Genomic DNA, 17965 nt, shown 5'->3' with positions numbered 1-17965 from the left:
CCTGCCCAACTCCAGAATGCCCCCCCACCAAAGCGATGAGGGGACCTGGCAACCCCACTCTGTGACCCTTGCTCTATGTCCAGAGGAAGGGACAAACCCTCTGCTTGACCCCAAATGGCTATTGGCATTACCCTGGGCGTGTAAGAATTGGCCATGAAAACCGAGCTGGGTAGACTCCAGTCCGCCCCGAGTGAAAGAGAGCAGCCTCACAATTATAGCAAATGCAGTATTCTGTGGAACTGACATCATTCCTGTGTTGACATAGTAACAGATGCTTCCCGTTTCCTTTGACTGGTAATACTGGCATGGTCTGATCTGTAAAGGCTCTGTAGAATTGCCCCCCCCCAGAAGCCCCCTTTGAGTTAGATTTGAAAATAATGTGTGGCTAAGGGGGATGTAAGAACACGTGTAACAAGTTTAAAATGTTACATACAGTTTGACTCTCAGTTTCTACTAAATGCTAGAGACTGAAAAATATAGCACCTTCTTGTTTCTATGGTAGAATTTTTAGAGGTCTAGGAATACTGGGATGAAATTGTCAAGATTTTGTGTGACCTTGTAGCCCACCCTGAGCCTGTTTGCAGGGAGGATAGAAATTGAGTTAATTAAATAAATAAATAAAACCAAGTAAATGGTCACCAGCTACTGAACTGTATCCGGAATTCAGTACCATCCTGTCTCTTTGCCTGATAATATCTTAGGCAGTGGGAGACCCCTCCGGCATGACATAAAATCTGAACTAGACCCTGTCCTGCCCAGTGACTAACATTTCACCATGCCAAAATGGACTAACCCCCCCAAAAAAACCTCATACAAGCCAAGGAAGAACTCAGTTTTCAGTTACAATCTGAGTCCAGGTAGTAGGTACTATTACACCAGTATTGGCTCCTGGCAGCATCAAATTTTTCTGACCAAGTGAGAAAGGTACACAATTGACCCATTGCTATAGGAAAGTGTCCCTTACCATAACAGCAAACTATCAAGAATGAGGCCTCTGATTAATATCTTTGCCTTTGGTAACAGACAATAATAACTAAAAAATGCATCTTGGGCAATTTATAAGAAATTATTGTGCTGTAATGTCAGGAGCCATTCTGTAATATCATTGGTTTGACTACTGAGGAAGGCTAATGGGCCAAAATGTGTATGGTCAAGGTAAATAATGGTCGTTTTTGCCCAATTTGATTCTTAAATGAGGCTATCACTAGGACCAATATTTGTTTTGTAATTCACTTTGTAATAAATACATGTATATTTTTGTGTATCTCTTACTATTAAATGCTTTTAACTCGACTAACGGGATTATTGGGCCTATACACTTAGAGGTCTTCTTAAACTTTTTGGTTCTTAATTCTAGGTAAACAGACCAACAAAACAAACAAGCAGAGCCCACCCCCCCCAAAGTTTGGCTCTTTTAGAGATCTCATCTCCATCAGCACCAAGTAAATACTGACACATAATGCGGTAAGAATTTAAATAGTTCAGTATGGGGTGGAAATGCTCCTAGATATGCACTAATGGATTAGGAAAGTGTGGTACACGATGAGACAGGTTTGAGTGTTACAGCAGACATAGTCTTGGTTCTTTTTATATTTTCATAGTAGGTGTAGGGTTTTTGTTTGTTTTATTGTTTAGTTCAGGGCTTTCCCCCATTTATGTTTAATGGTAAGTATAGGTGTGGTTTGTTTTAGCTGGTTTGGTTTCTTAGGCAGGGTTTTGTTCCGTTTGTGTTTTCAAAAGGTTTTACAAGTAGAGATACAAGTAGAGATATTAAAAATGACGGCCAACACCACAGAATCTAAGTGGGGTGTCTGCATTTAGGGTTGCCAGGTCCCTCCGAGTCCCCAGCGGGGGACTCAGGGGGCATTTGGGGGGGGGGGAATGGACAGCCACAAATGTGATGACATCACACAGAAGTGACATCATGGTGGGGACTGGTGCCTGCGCTTCAAGTGGTGAATTCACAGCTTGGTTTGCACCCCCCCCCCGCTTCTTTCCCAAAGCAATTAAAGGAATCCTTTAAATGCTTTGGGGAAGAAGTGGGGGCCAGCGCACGCCTGCGATCCTTTAAAGGGATCCTTTAAATGCTTTTGAGAAGAAGTGGGGGGGGGTGGCGTGTGCCCGTCTCCCTTCTTTCTGCAAGATTTAAAGGGTCCTCCAGCTGACCAGAGGGCCAATCAGCTGAAGGGGCCTTTAAATTTTGCAGGAGGAGAGGGAGAGGCTGTTGGTGGTCAGGCTTGGGGGTGGGACTCCACCCCGCTGGCCAGCAGTGGATTAGAGCTCAGGCATGAGCAAAGCTTGCCCCTCTGTGCAGAGAGACAGCCAGGCACCGTGAGACAAAGCGCCAAGCCTCCACCTGAGAATCCCACTGTAATTCATACAGAGGACAACAAACCTGAGCCAAACCTGGAGCGAGGGTTGCCAGATCCAGGTTGGGAAACTCCTGGAGATTTGGTGATGGAGACTGGGGACGACAGGGACCTCAGTGAAGAAGAAGAGATTGGATTTATACCCTGCCCCTTCACTCGGGAGTCTCAGAGAAGCTTACAAACTCCTTTCCCTTCTCCTCCCCACAACAGACATCCTGTGAGGCAGGTGAGGCTGAGAGAGCTCTGACAGAAACTGCAATTTTCAAGAACAGCTCTGACAGAACCATGGCTTGCCCAAGGTCATCCAGCAGCTGCAAGTGGAGGAGTGGGGAATCAAACTCTGTTCTCCCAGATTAGAGTACGCGCACTTAACCACTACACCAAACTGGCTCTCTTAACCACTACACCAAACTGGAGTGGGGGACAGTGCCACAGTGTCCACCCTCCAAAGCACCCATTTTCTCCAGGGGAGCTGCTCTCTGTAGTCTGGAGTTGAGCTGTAATTCCGGGGGATCCCCAGGTCCCACCAAGAGGCTGGCATCCCTACCTGGAGCCCTCTGGAGGCCTGAGCTCAAGGCAATCGGACGAGAGCCGGAGGGTGCTGCAAGGCCTGCTCCTCACCTCCTCCCTGCTCTCTTCCAGGCTCCAATACCCTCGGGCCATATTTGGAAGGGCAAAGGTTGCCCCTTTGGCCCAGGAAGACCCCCAAGAACAGACTGCAGGTGAGGAATCGCCCCAGGCTCATGTGGGATTGTGGAACGGGAAGGGAAGTGGAGCCGATGGGACTGCTGAGAATGGTGGCACCTCTTGTGTTCAGCCATGCTGTCTCTCTCTGAACAAGGAGCATTTGGGGGACCGGGCTGCTCTCTTTCACTCAGGGCAGAAATCAGGTGTTGGCCTCAAGTCCCAACTGGCATCTCCAGCTCAGCTTTCATGGCCCATTCTTCCATGGCCAGGGTAATGCTGATCACCATTTTGGGGTCAGGAAGGAATATTCCCCCAGGCCAGATGGGCCAGGGATCCTGGAGGGTTTTCCCCCTTCCTCTGGGCATACAGCAGGGGTCACAGGGGGGAATCTCCTGTGTTGAGCAAGGGTTGGACTAGATGACCCTAAGGTCCCTTCCAGCTCTATGTTCCACTTGGGAAGGCTGGCTGGGCTGACATTTGGGTCAGCTGGTGGTGCTGGGAAGCCATAGGGGGCTGTTGACTGCCACTCTTGATAGCTGCCACTTGATAGCTCTTGATGGTGCTCCACCCTCAAGCCCCTCAACCATTTTAAGGACCTTCACCCTGCCTGCTGATGCTGCAGTGAAGCAGGCCAATGCTCCCGGCAAATTGTCAAGCAGCTCAAGAGCCGAGTGAAAAGCTGCTATGTAGGAATTCCCTCCTGGGCCATCACTGACACATTTCCACGAGGTTGACTGCTCTCAGTAGGGGTGGAAACTACCCTGCCCTCTCCAGGGCAGCAGGGACTCCACGGCTTTCCTTACCCTGCTCACAAACCCACTTTAGCAACTTCCAAGGCTGGAAGTGCCACACAAACCTCCTGGGGGCCTCTGTGGAATGTGCAGAGCCCAGGAGGGGAAAGGGCAGCCAATGTTGCCCTTTCTGAAACAGGCAGACAGGGAGCAAATTAAGGCGAGCGAGACTCAGGGCCAGCATCTTTAACCTTAAAAGAAATGGGACTCACCCCAAAGGAGAAGAATGGATGTCAAACTCAGTCCCACAGCTGTGCACTCATAGCTGGGCCTCCTCAGCTGCCTGAGGCCCCAAGAAGACTGAGGCCCCCACCCCAGGAGGCAGCCTTCACCAGCCCTGGAAACAGCAGATCTGGAAGGCTACACTCTGGCGTGCCAAAACTGCAGGAGGAGGAGGAGGAGGAGATTGGATTTATACCCCACCCTTCACTCAGAGCGGCTTACAAACTCCTCTCCCTTCCCCTCCCCACAACAGACACCATGTGAGGTAGGTGATGGCTGAGAGAGCTCTTGACAGAAACTGCCCTTTCAAGGACAGCTGCAAGTGGAAGAGTGGGGAATCAAACCCGGTTCTCTGCACACTTAATCACTACACCAAACTGGCTCTCCAAGAGAAGCTGCAGCAGAGCAAAAGTTCACAGGCCAAGAAAAAAGCCTGCAGGAACCAACTGCCAACCAGCCACTGCAATTGAACACTGAGGATCCAGAGGGACAAGCTGACCAACGAGGAGTCCCAGGGGCCTAGAGAAACTGATCCCAGGGGCCTAGAGAAACTGAAAGGGGGCCGAGCTGATGAGCTGAAGATCCATGCCCCACTGCAGGAACCACGCCACCGCCAATCTGAGCTTCCTGCTCTCAGCCAGGCCAGCACCTAGATGACATGGGCTGGCCAGCACGATGGCCTGGTTCCGACCACCGGATGGGAACAAGGTGAGAAGGCCACATCCTGACTCCTCCTGCTCCGGGTGATTGGTGAAGAAGTGGGGCAAATTGGGGAGGGGGCGTCCCCCTTGCGGGGCCCCTTATGGCTACGGGCCTGCATGATGGACTCATTTTTCAACATTGAGCCCATATTAATAGTGGCCATAGGTGCTGTGGAGCAGCTCAGGGACATCTTTTGTTGAGGCAACCTTTGTTCCCAGCAGTCAGAGGGAGGGGAGCTCTGTGAGGAGGGATGAAGCAGGAAACCTCGGGGTTGTGGGACAACGAGCAGAACCGGCCAAACGGAGAGGTGCCAGGCAGGAGCTGGAGGCTCCCAAAGATTGCCCCAGTTTGCCTTACCTCAGGGAGATGTGAACAGAGCGCCTCAGGACTGAACCCCATTCTCCAACGAGCAGCAATGCATCCTGGAGGCTCTCATTCTATTTCAGAAGCTGCACCACTGTTTCCCGCCCCCCAAACAATCACCATCACGCCACTCCATACTGGGTGTTTCCAGCAATTGTCAGTTCTTGGCCTGAGGAAGGAATGTGTGTGTGTTGGGGGGGGGGGCTCAGTTAGCACACCCTGAGGGCTGGATGACCAGCCTTTCCCTTACAGTGAAGAGTTTAATACTTTCCCTTCCATCCTGCCAAGAAATTCCAGACTCCCCTGGGGCTCAAGCTCCAAAGCTCAGTCATGGCATGAGCTCTGTGGTTCACCTTAATGGGAGCTCAGGCCAAGGCAGCACCCAAAGCCAGGTACATTAAATGCTGATCGCCTTGTTGAGAGCAAATATGCCTGCAGGTCCCATAGTGCCCAAAGCCATGTCTTTTCTGGATCACTGAGGCACAGCACTGGGGAGAGCTGTGCCCATCAGTCAAGGCAGGAGGATGCCACAGAGACAGTGTCCCACTTGGGGTCCTGAATCCCTGGGCCTGCTTCCAGCAAGAGAGTGACAGGCTGGTCTTCAACGCTTTCTGCAGGGGGCAGGGTATTCGGCACCCCCCCACACCGGCTCCATCTTCCTTTCAGATGAAGCCAAGGAAGGCCTCCAGGTGCTCCTGCAGGAGCTGCTGAGGGAGGACCCGTCTGCTGGGCATCTGGCAGGGCTCCTTGATGTAAGCATGTGGGAGAGAAGATGGTGGTAAACAGATCTCTTTTGAGGCTGGGAAGTAAAGATGAGCCTGGCAGGGTCTTATCCCGTGATCTCTCTTTGGTTATTCTATCCCACGTGGAGGTTGGCAAGTTTACCTTAGGGCTTCATAGAGTTGCCCAAGACTCTCGTGGTTATCCTATCCCACGTGGAGGCTGGCAAGTTTACCTTAGGGCTTCATAGAGTTGCCCAAGAGTCTCATGCTGGGATATTCTTTCCTCCCCGCTAAAATGAACATCATGGATGTTGGGGGAGCAGGACGGGCCAGGTCCTTGAAGGGACAGGTATCCTGTGGAACTTGCTTCCAAGAGACATTCTGTGTCCTTTTCATGCTCGTTTGAGGCAGCTTTTGCGAGAAAACCTCAATGAGCACTGAAGATGCTCTCTGCCTCCGCAACCAACTCTCCTTTCTAGACCTGCTGCCTCTTTCCGACTGAAGGCTGAAGGACCTGACTCTCGGGGCTTCTCCCGGTGTTCCCCACAAGAAGCTCGGCTGGTCCATCGAACTCAAGGGCCTTTGCTCTGAGTAGCAGCAGCTCTCCCGAGTGTGGAGTAGACACCTACCTTGAGTGAGAATTTTGAGTCCAGGCAGACTGAATCCCAGAGAAGACCTGCCAGGATACTTGTCACTGGAACGTGATCTTGGAAAACTAAAGAATGGACAGGAGGTGTGAGCCTTTCCTGGACACCACAATCTACCAGCCAGCTTGCGGCATTTAAAATAAAAATCCAAGTGGCAGTGGAGAACAGAACCCTGGGGGCGGGGGATTCCCCACCCCATTGAGGGCAGCCCTAGACCCGTGTCATCTGGACAGCAAGTGTAATTTCTGAAGATCTCCAGGCCCCAGGTGGAAAACTGGATAAGAGATGATTTCACTGAGTGTGAGCATTATGCAGAGAGACAGCATGCAGAGATGAACGGGTGAGTAGGAAAGGATTCACTGGGTATTCTGGTCTGAAGAAGCCTTATGAAACAGGTGTTGGAGCAAGCCTGTCTGCAGATTCATGACCTTTATGCTATTTGTCTGCAATCCAATATTGGTACAATTTACTGTTTGTAAGAACTTTAGATTATTGGACTGTGCTTGTCAGCATTGTGGAATCATTTTATTTTGATGTTTATATTTTCATGAATGTACAGAAATCCATTAGTATTAGTATTCATATTGATCTATTGTTTGAAAGAGGAGCCGCAGTGGCTCAGAGGTTAAGACGCTGAACTGCAGACAGGAAGGCCAGTAGTTCAGCAGTTCGAGACCCGAGTGCCTCATGACAGAGTAAGCTCCCGTCTCTGGCCCCACCTCCTGTCAACCTAGCAGTTCGAAAGCAAGACATTGCAAGTAGATAGATAGGTACCCCTTCGGGAGGAAGGTAACAGCGTTCCGTGCACCTCGGTGTCGAATCATGCCGGCTACATGACCACGGAAACGTCTTCGGACAGTGCTGGGTCTTCGGCTTGGAAACGGAGATGAGCACCGCATCCCTAGAGTCGGATTCAACTGTCTTTTGAGCAAGGGAAACTTTTACCTTTACCTTTTATTTTTTTGAAAATCTATAGAAGAGGGATATTCCTTTCATAAATATATCACGGTTGCCATTGACTATATCTGAATCAGGCCTGGCCTGAGTCATCCAGAACAGCTGGTGTGACCTTGGGCCAGTCACAAGTTCTCTCAGAGCTGTTCTTTCAGGAGCAGTTCTTGAGATAGCTCTCTCAGCCCCATCTACCTCATAGGGTGTCTGTTGTGGGGGGGGAAGGGAAAGGAAATTGTAAGCCGCTTGGAGACTCCTTCGAGTAGTGAAGGGCGAGGAATAGAATCCAATCTCTTCTCTTCTTCTGTTTGTTTTAAATCATAGTCTTATATCCCACCAGGGCTTAGAATCATAGAATCTATTTTTTCTTGCTATGGATTTGCAGGTCATCTAGTCCAACCCCCTGCACTGCCCCATGAATATTCCAACCAGGTTTAAAGGCGACTGGTCATTTTCAGGAAATGGGCAGGACTTTGACTTGTCTGTCACACAGGTCTATATTAGCCCCACCTCTGTGGGACTCTTACCACAGAGACAAAACTTCCTACTAACCACCACTTGGCAGTCAAGAGCTGCACGTTTGGGTTTCAGCACTTGGCAGAAGGGAAGGGGAAAGGGGAGGCAAGGCACATACTTTGAAAGAGGTCTTAGAAAGAAAAGGACAAGGCTCTGAGGGAGACTGGGAATGACAATGGAGACTGAGTTAGAGTAGAGTAATCCAAAAAAGTGGATGTAGCAGGAACTGAAAGATTTGCAGCCGAAGGAAGACTTGTGCGTTAAAGCAACGAATTCTCAAATGTCCAAAAAACATGGTCAGAGGCAGGGCATGGGAGTTGCCATGGGGGGGGGGAGTGTTTTGAGTCAGGGAGGGGTTGGTTTGTTGGGTGGACAGAAAGTGTTCCAGAGAGCCCTAGTGTCAATAGGACTGGGGTCCTGCAGGATCAGGCCAAAGTTTCTGTCAGTCATCTTCTTTGTTTGGAAAGAATGTGGCAAGGCCACCCACAACAGTTGGATGCTTTCACACATGCAATAGAAGGAGTCTCTCTGTGGCTACCTAAACTTCTGCTAACATGCAAAATAGCTGGCAGTGGCAGCTGATGACATCCCAGAGAAGAAAGGTCAACAAAAAGGTTGAGTTTTTGCCTGTGTTTGTAATAATTGCCATCTTCTGCTCAGTGACTGGGTATTTTAAAAAGTTATATGTTCATGAACAAGAGTTCAACCAACAGGAAATTAATATTTTGTACTTAACCAAACATGCCAAAGCAGACCAATCCTCCCTTCTTCTCTGATCTACTAACCACTGACTGAAATCAAAGGGACTTACTTTCTATTATGGGATGCACATCAATCTCCCAGGGCTGTGTAGATCATTTCAACGAGAGAACCCTTTGTACAGGTGACCTGACAGATGCTAGTAGGACAAGAGGTCTCAGTGGGGCCCCATTGGTTGGTGAGTTGTTGAATTTTTATTTATTTAAAATATTTATATCCCGTCTTCTCTCCACAAGTTCAAAGTGGCTAACAGAACAGCAAAAGCAGAAGGGCACAAACAACCAATTTATGATGCCGATCCCGAGATTGTCCAGATCCCTGGTGGACTTTCTGTTCTAGCAGCTCGCCCTGTAGCAACTCTTAATGCACAGACTGAGGGAATCAGGGCCCCATACTTCCCACTGCTCTGTGGCAATGAATTCCCTCATTGGCTGCTTCTTGCACTTTGCCACTGGGGTGCCTTCAACGTTAACCAGCCCTCAATAAGCCAGCTGTTTGCCTTTGTCTCCATCCTTTGCATGGAGCTGTCTCCACTGTCACTCTCCTTCCTGCTGTGTGGTGAAGGAAGGTTTTAATTCCTTTCCTAATTCTGGCTTTGCCCCATTCCTCAGGTCCACCCTTCTGCTCTCATGCCTTCTTCCTGGCCCCAGCCCTCTGGTCTCTTTGCCACTCCAGGGTCTAACCCCTGCAGCCACAGGTAAGAGGGCAGTTCTGGGTCTTTCCTCACAGTTGTGGCTGAGCTTTCTGACTGCTGTCTCAGAAGGATTTGGTCCCAATAGTCAGCAGGCTACACTTTCCAATGTTGGTGCTTATATTCAAGACATAGGGCTAGAGATGGGCACAAACTAGCTGACAAACTAAAGTTTGCCAAGAATTTTGGCTGTTGTGTGGTTCATGAAGTGATGTTCGCACACTGAAGAGTCGTCATGAACTTCCACAAACTTTGATGCCGTTTATGGAGGATTGTGAAGAGCAGAAAAGAGGGGTTTCTGCTCTTCACAAAAAACAGTTGAGCGGCTGGGAGCTCTCCACCACTCAGCTGTTTTGCTTTCTGCTCTTCACAAAAAACAGTTGAGCGGCTGGGAGCTCTCCACCACTCAGCTGTTTTGTTTAAATGGCTCAGAGCCATTTTAACTCCTGCTTTCTGTTCCCCACTGCTTTTTGTTGGGAGCAGAAAGCAGGGGTTTTTAATTTAAATGGCTCACAAACCCATACAAAGTGGTTTGGTTCGCAAACCAGCCTATTGGTTCATGGTTCAGCCATGAACCACAGCAATGCACAAAAATGTGGTTAATGTGGATAAGGTCTAATAGGACCCACCTATGAGAGCTGGTGTGGATCAATACTTTGTCCTTTATAACATTCAACTTAAGTGAATCTATGATAAAATGAGCCCAAAACTTTGGATATAATATACAAATGGAGCAATGGAAAAATATGTGGATGAAGGGCATTACATTTACGAAGACAAAAATGTGTGAGCCGGAGGCTAAAAAACAGTGAGCTAGCTCACACTAACTCAGCTTAGTGGGAACACTGGTCAGCAGATATTTTGAACATATATTGGAATGTAAACAAAAAGAAGGGACGATCTATCATTTATGGTGGATGTGCAACAAAGTCAATTTTTAAAATACAAATACATTAATTAATCCAGAAGATTCTAAAGACTAATAATCAATTGAAACTTGAGGTTTTTCTTTTGAGACTAATGGACAGCTTGAAAAAAAGTCATGGAACTTTATTTCTATATATGACAACGGCATACTGTTATATGCACAAAAATTGAGGTTTGACAATTACCCAAAACAGAGGAATTGTTGGTGAAGGTGATGAAACTTGCAGAGATGGCTAAACATACTTCTTTGAATAGAGAAAAGCCATTATCTACGTTTATTGTTAACTAAAAACCCCTTATAGGCTTTTTGCATGAAACAGGGAAAAAAATGAAATGACGACTTGTGGATTTGATGATTGGGGGTGGGTAAATATTAGATAATAGAAAAAGAGAGTTCTTTTTTGGATATAATATACAAATGGAGCAATGGAAAAATATGTGGATGAAGGGCATTACATTTACGTTAAGCTCAAAATTGGAAGTCAATACTTTATATTCTTTATATTTTTTCTTCTTTTCTTATCTCTTTTTCTTTTTATCTTTCTTTGTTTTTCTTTGTTTTCTTTGTATTTCTATTTCCTTTTTAAAAATTTCTGTTGTTAGTTTTTATCTTTTGGGTTCAAAGTTCTTAATAAAATTATTTTTACAAAATACTTTGGCTTTTATAACAGAGGACTGTCCTTCTACTACCTTCCAGAATACTTTGTAAACTAGGACTTTATTCTCTGCTGAGATTTGACAATGTGTTTTGATAGCTCGCACTGTAGTATGGACTCAAAAGCCATCACAACGCATATGCAAAAGAGAACGTTCTCTTCAGATCAGATGCAAACTTTGTCCAAGTTTATAACACGATAAAATGATCACCCCTTATAGGCTTTTTGCATGAAACAGGGAAAAAAATGAAATGACGACTTGTGGATTTGATGATTGGGGGTGGGTAAATATTAGATAATAGAAAAAGAGAGTTCTTTTTTGTAATTATAGACTAAGTGTTAAGTTTTACTTATATCTGTCATGGAGAAAATTGGAAGTCAATTCTTTATATTCTTTATATTTTTTCTTCTTTTCTTATCTCTTTTTTAATCTTTCTTTGTTTTCTTTGTATTTCTATTTCCTTTTTTAAAATATCTGTTGTTAGTTTTTATCTTTTGGTTTCAAAGTTCTTAATAAAATTATTTTTTTAAAATACTTTGGCTTTTATAACAGAGGACTGTCCTTCTACTTCCTTCCAGAATACTTTGTAAACTATGACTTTATTCTCTGCTGAGATTTGACAAAGTGTTTTGATAGCTCGCACTGTAGCATGGACTCAAAAGCCATCACAACGCATCGGCAAAAGAGAACGTTCTCTTCAGATCAGATGCAAACTTTATAACACGATAAAATGATCTACATTTCAGGCAGACATTTTTCCATATGAAGAAAATATGAAAACATATGGACATATAATCATCCTGTCTTTGAAGTCTCCAGCATAGCTTGATACTTTAAATTCCTGAATGCTGACACATTTATTAAATTAAAGCCATAAGGTGTTGAGAAAGCAGAGCACTTTGAGGGCATTTGAAACTGTACAGGAATGATTGTTATCAGATGCTGTCTTTAATTTTCCAATTATTAAGGCAGATTGTGCCCTCAAGGGTTTGTTTTGGAATGCAGCTTCAGAATTTGGTGCTTAGCCATTTTGCTCCCTATAACAATGCCTAAGGAAGTGGAGGAAGTCTGGTTTAATTGGGCACAAGGAGAAACTGCTTCGTTGTTCTAAGAAAATAACTCAATATTCTTTATTAGGCCAGCTGCTGCTAGTGTAATTATACAAAACTGTACACAACTTTCTGCCTGAGATGCCCCAAATTGCATTAATAAAATCTATTCCACAAAAGGATTTTTTTCATCCCAAAGAGTGTGTTCATGGATCCATTTTTGTTGCTTGATAAGGAACACTTCCAATATCCAACACAGCACTCATCTAAAGGGAATGAAACTCTTTCAAAACCAGTGCATGGATATAAAAGGAGTCGAAGAGATCAGTAAAGTAATCTTAAGAGTTCTATTCTTCCTTATTCCCCGCCCCCAATTGCTAAGTTACTGTGAGAAACCTGAAGCTTTCACAAACATACAAACAAGAAACCATATCAAAAACTTCCAAACTGATTTAGAATATTTTTTAATTGATCATGAGCAAGCAAGTGCCCTGCTTCTGGCAGCATTGGCTAGATGGAACAAACTCATAAACTCGTTCTAAAATCTTAGTTAATATGATGAAATATTAATATAAGAACAGATTAACTCTACTGAGAAACGTTTTCAGGCAAGAAGTCCCAGTACTAAACTCACCACATCTGATTTTTTTGTCATAAAGCAAAGATGTGATGATTAGGTATTTTAAAGAGAATTTGGTCTGCCCGATATTTCAACTCTTGAAAGCCGAAATCCTGGATCTCCATATATATTGGTCTTTAGATGCTTTTAACAAAACACATGCAATTCCACAAAGACTATGGAGATATATGAATTCCCTGTACAATCTGTCCATGACTTTACCACAGAAGCAGAAGTATCAAGGGGTGGCGTGTGTGTGTGTGGGGTTCTATTTTGTATTCTGCTTTAACCATTTTTCAGTCTTCACTGAGCCTGCTGTTTTCCTAGTCTGCTGATGGTCAGATCACCTATAAAGAGCCATCCTTGTGGACTGCTGGGGATTGGATGTGCCAAATCAGAGAAAAAGTGTACATATGTACCAGAGCTGGTTCTTTTGTAATTCTATGGGGCCAAAGCATGCTTCTCATATACTGATGAAGGCTCTGTACCTCACAATGCATTTTATAGCACAATTTTGTACTCACTTGAGATTTCCAGAAGATTTTAATAAATATTGAATTAAAGTAGATTCAGGTGGGTAGCTGTGTTGGTCTCAAGCAGCAAAACAAAGTTCAAGGCAAGTGAGTAAAACTTTGTTGGTCTTAAAGGTGCCATAGGACTCAAAGTCTGCTCATCTAATTAAACTGTTATCAAGACTCTCTGTACTAAAAACTGTCACTTCATTTTCCTTACCTTGTTCTGCCACCTGCTGGACAAATTGTTTTAGTATTCTAACCCAAGAACCTCTGAGGATGTCAGTCACAGCTGCTGGCGAAACGTCAGGTCCTGCAATGCCAAGACCACAGCCATACAGCCCAGAAAATCTACAACAACTAATAACAAAAACCCTTTAAAAACAGAGCAAACATGTTTTCAAATAGCTGAGAAAGAGATGTTGTAAAAAAAAATCCTCTATGTAAACAGCAGCATTGAATGTTTGCCCTTTCACTGTCAGAGGAACCGTGGAAGTCTGAAAGACTCTATGGGTGGGTGTGCTTACACTACTATAGTGACATTAAGTAAACAGCAATTGTGGTATCAAAATTAATTCTTTCTCACAGTAAATCCTTGCCCTGGCTCAATGCTTTCTTCAATAGAAAGAGAAATCCAACAGAAAGAATGATGAAGACATGCCAGACTTCACACTACTCCAGCCTTCCACCTAACCAAGAAGAGAATCCTTGCCCTGGCTCAATGCTTTCTTCAGTAGAAAGAGGAATCCAACAGAATGATAAAGACATGCCAGACTTCACACCACTCCAGCCTTCCACCTAACCAAGAAGAAGAGGAGGAGGAAGAGAGGAGAAGAGATTAGATTTATACCCTGCCCTTCACTTGAGAGTCTCAGAGCGGCTTACAAACTCCTTCCCCTCCCCACAACAGACATCCTGTGAGGTAGGTGGGGATGAGAGAGCTCTCCTGAGAACTGTCCTTGGGAGAACAGCTCTGACAGAACTATGGCTTGCCCAAGGTCATCCAGCAGCTGCATGTGGAGGAGTAGGGAATTAAACCCGGTTCTCCCAGATTAGAGTCTGTGCACTTAACCACTACACCAAACAAGTATCCATGACCCACTGAAATGCCACTGCTGTAACCTTACTCACATTTTTATCCCTCCATCGATCTCTCTCTCTCTTTTGATATTTTTTCATATGTGCTTGTATGTGTGCATGTGCATGCACCTGGAAATCATGGTGATCAGAGGTGGCTGAATAAAGCCTGCCCCTGTTCTCCCAACATGATATTCCGAGGACGTCTCCCATCCAAATACTAACCACAGTTGACCCTGCTTAGCTTCCGAGATCTGACAAGATCAGGCTTGCCCAGGCTATCCAGGCCAGGGCCATCACTCCATATCTCGATGCTCAGTACAGGCAACATTAAAAAACAAAACAAAAGAACCTTAAAACTAAGGACATTGTGAACAAAATAAAGCTGGATAAAAACTTCATGAGAGAGAAAAAAATCATTAAACAGGCACTCAAAGCTATCATAAACCACCTTCAAAAGACACACTGAAGAGAGTCACTTCAACACATCCTCGTTCCTGCTCAACAAGAGAAATTTGTGTGTTGCTGATGTGACTCTGAATGGATTCCCACATCCATATGATAAAGCAAGCTAGATATGTCTTTTAATGCAAATCAGGATGCACATTTGTATCTAGGACTACTATGCATGAGTACATGAGAACAACTGGACCAGGGCCTATATGTATGACATGTTCCTGCCAACTATTTTACAACTATACTCTTGACCATATGGATATAGGCTGATGAGGAAAGAAGCCAGGATCTCCCACAGTTTTCTTCTTACACATATAAAAAGAAGAGGAGAAGAGATTGGATTTATACCCCACTCTTCACTATCCAACGGAGTCTCAGAGAGGCTTACAATCTCCTTTCCTTTCCCCTCCCCACAATAGACACCCTGTGAGGTAGGCGGGGCTGAGAGACCTCTCCCGAGAACTGTCCTTGAGAGAACAGCTCTGACAGAACTATGGCTTGCCCAAGGTCATCCAGCAGCTGCATGTGGAGGAGTGAGGAATGAAACCCAGTTCTCCCAGATTAGAGTCCGCGCTCCTAGCCACTACACCAAACTGGCTCTCAAGGAATGGTAATAAACACTTGCTACAGTATGTGAAGTGGCTCTTACATGAATCCCAGAAACTCAATTTCCTAGAAATATACTCAGTTTCCTACAAATATTCTTCTCACAGGATATTCACAGGTATACATTCACAGCCCCCTCTTTGAGCCCTCAGTGCAGACTTGGTACCCGGATAGGGCTGCCAGATCCCTTAGGGAAGCGGGGGTTTGTCCGCTTTAGGGGCCCCTGATCCGCTGGTCCAGATTTGGCCAGCAGGGTGAATCCAACCCCCAAAGTGCCTAGATTGGGCCGACATGCCCGGTGCGATGATGTCACCTGGGGTGATGTCATCACTCCAGGCATGTTGCCGGGGAATGCTCTAGCATTTGGCTTGAAAACTCTATGGTATCATAGAGTTTCTAGCTGAATACTAGAGCATCCCCCCAGGGACATGCCCAGCGCGACGACATCACTTCAGAACAGATCCCGGAACAGGAGCTTCTCTGCCCCCTGAAGGAAAAAGGTAGGGAGCTGGCAACCCTATACCTGGAATTTATGTTGCGAACCACCAGGTGGGGGTTGGAGACCTCCTGCTGTTACAACTGAGCTCCAGGAGACAGAACTCAGTTCACCTGGAGAAAATGGCTAAAGTGGAAGATGGCCTCTATGGCATTCTACCCCACTGAAGTCCCTTCCCCTCCCCAAAACCCACCCTCCTCAACTCCACCCCCAAAATCTCCAGATATTTCCCAGTTGGGAACTGACAACCTAACCTGGACAGGAATCAAGAAATGGCTTTGGTTAATATTCGAAAGACTGTGGTACATGAAGAGGAAAGGGCAAAGGTATGCAAGGGGGATGATATTATATTAACATTTTATACCTGCAAACTGACTTTCTAGTGGTTTTCAGAACCTTTTAAGTAATCTGTGATTTTGCAGTAAGTTTGTGAAATGCATATGTCCAATTATCATCTAATGCTGTGCTCGATCAAGCTGGTGGGTTCAAGAGGGGTGTCCCCCACCAAAGCCATCAGCCCATTGGACTTCTCCTTGTGTCCACAATGACCAATCTGCGCTGCATGCATCTGACAAAGTGGGCTGTAGGCAACAAAAGCCTCAATACAGTTGATCTTAGCAGGATAAAATGTCAGGGAGGCCACCCTCCATGCAGCCATTTTGTCCAGGGAAACTGATCTATGTCATCTGGAGATCAGTTGCAATTAGGGTTGCCAGCTGCAGGTTGGGAAATATCTGGAGATTTTGGGGGTGAAGCTTGAGGAGGGCAGGATTTGGAGATGGGAGGGACTTCAGTGGGGTATAATGCCACAGAGTCCACCTTCTGAAGTGGCCATTTTCTCCAGGTGAGCTGATCTCTGCTGCCTAAAGAGTAGCTGAAATCCCAGGAAATCTCCAGCCACCACCTGGCAACCGTAGTTGTAATCCTGGGGATCTTCAGACTCCATTTGGGAGTTGGCAATCCTACTTACTTTCAAGTTTTGGAGAATTCTTGCACAGTTATTTTGATTTGTCTTGGCTTTTGGTATGGACACGGCTTCAATTTTTTGTTTTGTTTACTTCAAACAAAAAGTATGTTTTTCAACTACAGAAAATTCTACTACTATCTCTGACGAAGGAGACCTGTACTTGAGCTGAAGCCTTCCCTCATCTTTGTGAACTAGCAGCATTCTACTGCTAACCTCAGCAAAACCTTTAACATTATGTAAGCAAAAAATAACATATTGCAGAATTCAACGCAGTATCAGCAGTAGTAGTTGCCCCAGAGTGTGAGGAAACTACAAACCCCAGAATCCCTGGCAAAGAAGCAAGTCAACTGCTTATCACATCACACGCACTACTCTATAGGAAACGTAGTTTTAGCGGGTATCTTCCAGAGACCTCCTCACTGGTCCGGCGGCACATAGCAACGGAACAGGACTGGATGTTGGCTGGTCACGTGCCCCATAAAAAAAGGAGGTAGGGAGGAGGAACGGAAGGCGGGACTCACGGCGCGGAAGAGCATGATCGTGTCTCCAGAAGAGGTTACTAAGTAACGGTGTGTATCCGTCCGCCCCTTTCCCTCTGGTTTCCATAGAAAGAAGGCCAAGATGGCGGCGGCGACAGCCGTTAGAGGTGCTGTGTGAGGGGTTTCCATCAGGTGGTTCCTCCGCCGCGAACACGGATACGAAGCGCCGGTGGGGAAGCGCGCGAGACAAGCTAGGCTGGGCCAACAACCGTCAGATAACATAACGGCTGGGGGGAAATTATTGTCTGCCGCTCTCCCAATAGCCGGGCCTGGAGAGCTTCGGAGGTGAGAACGGCCGAAGGTGCTCTGGGCCTGCCTGTGTCTGTGCGTGCGTGCGCGCGCGCGTGCGCCCCCTTCCTCCACAAGAGACTCGTCAGAGGGGCGGTGGGAGAGGGGCGTGCCCTCCGGCCCAAACTCGTTGCTCGGCTCACGCTTTCTTCCTCCGCCTCCTGCCCAGCAGTCCGTCGCGCGCCCTTGGCCAGGCTCCTCCCCCGTCCACCTTGCTGGGCTAGAAGTATGTGTAGAGGGGGTTGGGTCGGGTACCTTGTCTCCAAGGGGACGACGCGTTCCATTTTTCCCCCTTTAATAGGCTATTCTTTTCTCGTGGCCCCTCCCCTTCCCCCCCCCCGCGGTCCAGGCT

General features: G+C 46.3%; 1 protein-coding gene across 1 annotated transcript in view; it reads left to right on the top strand.

The window, feature by feature from the left end:
* Positions 1-17318: 17318 nt before the first annotated feature.
* PCM1 (pericentriolar material 1) overlaps positions 17319-17965 on the top strand; it is a 70102-nt gene continuing 69455 nt past the window's right edge. Inside the window, exon 1 of the mRNA XM_015409254.1 lies at positions 17319-17610. The gene's annotated coding sequence lies outside the window, so the exon portion shown is untranslated. The remainder of the gene's footprint in view (positions 17611-17965) is intronic.

This window comes from Gekko japonicus, unplaced genomic scaffold (genome assembly GCF_001447785.1).
Source record: "Gekko japonicus isolate JY-2015 unplaced genomic scaffold, Gekko_japonicus_V1.1 scaffold308, whole genome shotgun sequence".
Lineage (NCBI taxonomy): Eukaryota > Metazoa > Chordata > Lepidosauria > Squamata > Gekkonidae > Gekko > Gekko japonicus.
The sequence above is the reverse complement of the archived record's forward strand: the minus strand, read 5'-3'. Positions and strand labels throughout refer to the sequence as shown.